This window comes from Nymphaea colorata, chromosome 7 (genome assembly GCF_008831285.2).
Source record: "Nymphaea colorata isolate Beijing-Zhang1983 chromosome 7, ASM883128v2, whole genome shotgun sequence".
Lineage (NCBI taxonomy): Eukaryota > Viridiplantae > Streptophyta > Magnoliopsida > Nymphaeales > Nymphaeaceae > Nymphaea > Nymphaea colorata.
Genome location: NC_045144.1, coordinates 13,697,668 through 13,703,667, shown reverse-complemented (window position 1 = coordinate 13,703,667; position 6,000 = coordinate 13,697,668). Strand labels below are relative to the sequence as shown.

Genomic DNA, 6,000 nt, shown 5'->3' with positions numbered 1-6,000 from the left:
TCACTTTCTGACAAAATAGACATAGGTTCTTGTTCTTGTGTCTTGGCGCCCAAGTATTTCTTTGTTTCTTCATTTTCAGGGAAACCAAGCATCATACTGAGTTCTAACATTTTCAACTTTGTGTCTACCACACTCTTGCATGGAAAGCTGTGTTCATCAAATATGCAATGCTTGGAGATGTAAACTCGTCCTGATTTAAGGTGTAAACATCTATAGCCTTTATGCAAAGTGTTGTAACCCAAAAACACAAGGTAATGATCTTGGTTCTAGCTATGTCTGACATAATCTCTCTAGTATGGGTAGCATAAGCACCTGAATGTTCTCATGTAATCATACTCAGGCCTGACACCAAACAGCTTCTCATAAGGCGATTTCATATTCAAGAGTGTCGTAGGAATTCTGTTATGAACCCAAACAGCAGTGTTGCATCCACCCAATACTTTAGGGGTAAATTTGCATAGAATAACATCGCTAGAACCCAACTCAGTAACAATTCGATGTCTTCTTTCAGCTTGCCCATTCTGCTGTGGTGTGTATGGGAAGACATTGTATGACGAATTCCATTGTCGTCAATTTTTTTTTTCATTCTATTATTATCAAATTCTGTTCCCTCGTCTGATGAATGATCTTGATCATTTTATTGAACTGATTCTTTATGTATACAATAAACTTCTCAAAACAAGACACAAACTCTGATTTCTCTCTTACAGCAAAAATCCAGCAATATTTTGTGGAATCATCAACAAAAATTGCATAATATCTCATCCATTGTACTGAAACTATTGGTGATGGCCCCATAAATCACAGTGGAGCATATCAAAAGGTTGTGTCTCTTGTTTATCTGCAGTAAAGAATGGTAAACGAGAAGATTTTGCCATAAATCACAGTGGAATCATCAAACTACATATTTGTTTTTCTCTATTTAGAAATTTCAAAACACCATAATTAACATGAGCTAGCCTTCTTTGTCATATCTCCAAACTGACTATGTTTTGATGGTTTGAAAAACACGCCTCCTTTATTCCTGCTTCAAGCATGTAAAGATCACCTTGACGACGTCCTTTAGCTAACACTCGCTTTGTTTCCCTGATCTTAATTTGGAAATGGTCATGCGAAAAACAAAAATCCACTGGTAAGTCTCTTATTAGTTGACTTACTGAAATCAAATTTCTTCTAATTTCAGAAACAACTAAAACATTCTTCAACTCTAATCTATTTTAATCTATTTTGGTTAGAGCCGATTTTTGCTTCTCCAACATGTGTAATCTTAAGAGACTGTCCATTTCCCACTATAACTCTTTCTGTACCTCTATATTTGGTTGTGTTCAGAAACATACCTGAGTATGATGCTATGTGCGAAGTTGCTCCAGAGTTTGGAAACCAGACGTGATCGTGGTTATCAACCATAGTTATTGTTGCTAAAGCTTATGCAGCTTCTTCTACCTTATATGCATTATCAAATCTGTGCCAACATCTAAGAGCAGAGTGATTCGATTTAAAGCAAATCTGGCATACCATACCTTTTTCTTTGTTCGCTGTGGTGTTTCTTTTGGCATCTGTAAATTTCTCATGATTTGTTGAAGCCTTGGCAATGTTTGCTTGATTACCTTGTTGCCCATGGTTATATGGATAAAACCCCCGCCTTGAGAAAAGAAGTATTGTCTTCCTCTTCCTCCACGTTTACCATAGAACGTCTGACTTTGGCATAAAATGCAGATTAGTGCTGGATTTCTCTTTCATATTTATTGAGTGACTTCAATGTTTCGTGGCTTTGTAGCAATGGTATAACGTCCTTATAAACAGGAATTGGGGGCTTCAACATTGACGTCACAAACAACTCATATTCAGGCCCCAATCCATTTAAGAGAAGAAAGACCTTTGTATGGTCATTCACCGGTCATCCAATGGCCTGCAATTCATCGCAAATACTTTTGAAAATCCGTATGTAATCAGCCATAATCATATTCTTCTTTTTGTGTGTCTGCAATTTTTGTAGCAGACAACATTCTCTTTCTTGAGAATCCAAAGTGTATGCCTCCTCGAGTGTCCTCCATACCTATTCTGATGTTTCTAAACCAACAATGAGCCCTAGGACTTCTTCAGATAGGGTGCCCGTGATCCACCCACGTAGGAGTTGGTCCGATTTCTTCCATTGCAAGTAGTCTGGGCTAATCTCTCGCTTATCTCCATTGATAATGTACTTATCAGGAACAAAGATTTCGTCATTGATAAATCCTTGAAATCTTGACTCTCGATCAAACCAAGAACCTGGGTCTTCCAGAGAAGGAAATTCGTTTGGGAGAGTTTTATGGACACAAAATTTGCCACATTCAGCATGGACGGGTAGGAGTATTTCTAGTTTGTGACTGCTGCTGCAATGGGAGACGCCATGGATGCTGCTCTCTCGAGCTCTGATACCATAAAGGAAAGAGAGAACTTCTATTTTTCTATTTGTGCTTTTCTGTCGCACTACTTTACAATGAGCACAACTGTGCTTTATATACTAAAAAACAAAAGAATATTCTTAAAAAGATATTTTCTGTTATAACAAATAGTTGTTGCACTGCTCCACCATGAATTCCAGCATTGCTCTGCTCCACCACGAGTTCCAGCATGCCTAGCCACTTCTAATCTTTCACGCAAGGCCTGATATCAAAAATATTTCATAATACATCTAATGTATACTGATTTTATTTGGAGTGTATTTCAGCTGAGTTAATAAACTCTATGCATTCCAATAGAATTCCATTATTCCACAGATAAAAAATTGGCTTTCTTCCCATCTTTCACCTGCCAACAAATATTGTTACAAACCCTCTTCCATATTTTCATAATGTCCTTCCAAATTAGAGACTCTTTGCTTCCAATCCTGCAAGTCCAAGCACTCATAAGACTAAGATACTTTTTGTCTACAGGTGTTTTGCCCATGTATTATCCTCAGTCAATGCCTTATATCCCAAAAAAGCAAGATTAGCCACATTCTTATCTTTTAATCTGCAAAAACCAACTCCTCCCTCCAAGTGAGGTCTAGCCAAAACCTCCAAAGCAACCAAATGGGATCTATGGCCAACTTCTGAATTATCCCACAAAAACCCAGACATGAGCATCTTTAAATTTTTAACTATGGCATCCATGCATATTAATAGAACCATCATCCTATATATATGAAGAGTGTGAAGAAAAAAATTGATCAAGCAAATTTTTCCGTCAAACGACAATAGCCTTCCTTTCCATAAGCACAATTTTTTCTGAACTTTGAGAACCACAGGGTCCCAAACATTTCCCTCTATCCTATATGGGGATAGAGGCAGTCCTAAATACTCCAATAGAAACTACCCTTCCTTCCAATCAGTATGTTGGAGCCTTCCTTGATACAAAATTAGATCTGCATACCTGATCCTCTATTAAATTCATTTAGACATCCCAGCAAATGACTTAGCAATTTATCATTAGCCTTCATGAAGAACAACACATCATCAACATACGGGATAGAGCCATACTTAGAAGCACCTCTCCCTAGAATAGGAATATCATTTTTCCACCACATGATCTTAGCTTGGAGGTTCCTTGAAAAATTCTCCATCAAATCAAAAAAAGAAAAGGTGATAAAAGACTACCTTGCTGAAGACCTCTACCACTTTTCATGAACTCCCCTCGGCTTGTGTTCAGCCCTAGTTGTGATGCATGAAGAAATTGAATCTCTGCATAGAAATCAAACATGAAAGCTTGTAAATTACTTAAGGACAAGATGATAATTTTTTGCAAGTGTGTCTTTAAGAAAAAGGAAGGTACCTCACAGTTAGTAGATGCAAAGGACAAAGCATGGTTAGTTGCAAAAGGCTACAACTAGGTAGAAGAAACTAATTTTAGTGATATTTTTTTCTCTTGTTGATAAGCATAGTTCTATACTTGCTTTAGTTGCCATGTATGATATGAAATTAGAATAGCTTGATGTTAAAATAACATTTTTATTTGGTAAATTATTAAAAGAATATATATATATATTATACATATATATATATATATATATGCATCAATTTGAAGATTTTGTTGTTGAAGGAAAAGATAATCATGCGTGTTTTCTAAAGAAATCATTATATGACTTGAAGAAATCTCGTAAGCAGTAGTTGAGGGGCATGTTATCGTAACTTTATACAAGTCAAGAAAAGTTGATTATTTATTACGATAGTCAAAGTGTCGTTCACTTGACCAAAGATTAGATCTATCATGAGATGACAAAACATATTGATGTCAGGTACGATTTTATAGTATGCACCACCACTGTGTTTATAGAAAATGTAGTTTTCTACATCATCAACGAACCATAATTATGATTACTCAAAGCACTACTTGTTGAGTAGCCCCAAATAAGATGCTTGAAACATCCATTTGTCTAACAAAACTACTCACCACTAAAACACAAATGGTCAATGCATGGATGAAGTATACAAAAAATAAATGAAAGCAAAGTAATTAACTATTAACTAAACTAGTATAGTATATATATGATACACGAGTGTTCTAGTTAGATATCCTCATGCTTATGTCACGTCTACCATGGGTTGATGTCTTCAAGATCAGTAGCTTATGGTACTCCCTTGACGTAGGGTGTGAGTTGTTGTCCTTTAACCTTAATATGCTTCTTGAAATGGGAGTCCTTAAACTTCACAGCCCTTAATGAAAAAAATATATAATATTTTATATAATAGGGCACCATCATAGATTATCTTCTTAAAAGAGATCTATTCAAGCAATTAGCACAAGCACACCAACCTTGTGTGGTTAGGCAATACAGTCTACATCCACAGTGAGGAAATCTTACACTGCTACTTTTCATTCACCTTTTTTCACCATTACAATGATGACCATTAAAGGGAATGGCTCCTCATCAAAGTATAATGAGTAGGAGGCACCCTTCCTACTCAAGGAAGAAACATTTTTTTGTTTACTGGGAAACTGACAAGACCTTGCCCAAAACTATATTCCTCCTATAACGGAATGAGGATTACATGAAAAAGACAGGGAACTTCAATGGTATATACTAGCATGCTCTCCTTAAAGTTGGAGTGCAGGTGCTAATCTGCGCCAACTTGTCAATTATCTTCTTTTACTGATCACGGTGTAGGGAGTTGGTAAAAATGTCTGCAAGTTGAACTCAACTGCTATCATGTGTGGTGACTATTTATTTGCTTTGAATCTTCTCACAGACAAAATTGCAGTCCAGTTTATGTGTTTAACTCTTTCATGAAATATCAGATTCACACTTATATGCATTGCTGCCATGTTGTCACATTTGAGCTCCATGGGTTGACTAACTAGGATATTCATGTCTGTCAATAATGATTTGATCCATACAAGTTCATAGGTGCAACATGTCATAGCAATTAAAACAATACGCAATCGAACACCCTATTAAGCTTGGTGGAAACACAAACCTAATGTAACTAATTTACGAGTTTTTTAATGTATTTCATATGCTTTAATTGATTCAAGCGAGCATACTAAGTTGGACAAGAAAAGTGAAAAATGTATATTTGTTGGATATTCGGATGTTACGAAAGGGTATCAGTTGTATAACCCTGATACCAAGAAACTTATTATTCGGTGAGATGTTATTTTTGATGAAAATAGTTTTTGGAAGTAAGTTAACAAAAAAGAGACTTGGTTATTGAAAATGACCTAAATGAACCAAATTAATTTGAAAAAGATGAATCTCAGCCTCCACCAACATCATTTCCTTGGAGAGCTAAAGAAACCAAAATATTAGACCCATTATGGATAATGATAGTCCTTGAAGAAAGGTAAAGAGAATTGATCATATTTATAGTTGTGCACTTGCTTTGATGGTTACAAAACCAACATGTTTTGAAGATGTTTGCGGAAAACAAGAATGAGAGAAATCCATGGAAGAAGAAATAATGGCCATTCAAAGGAATGACACTTGGAAACTTGTAGATCTACCAGATGGCCAAAATGCCATTGGTGTTAAAATAGGTCTAC

At 36.0% G+C, this 6,000-nt stretch overlaps 1 long non-coding RNA gene across 1 annotated transcript in view; it reads right to left on the bottom strand.

The window, feature by feature from the left end:
* The window catches only part of LOC126410255 (uncharacterized), a 55,126-nt gene extending 51,445 nt beyond the window's left edge, over positions 1-3,681 (bottom strand). The window contains exon 1 of the long non-coding RNA XR_007573910.1: positions 3,618-3,681. This is a non-coding gene — a long non-coding RNA (uncharacterized LOC126410255). The remainder of the gene's footprint in view (positions 1-3,617) is intronic.
* Between the last annotated feature and the right edge of the window lie 2,319 nt (positions 3,682-6,000).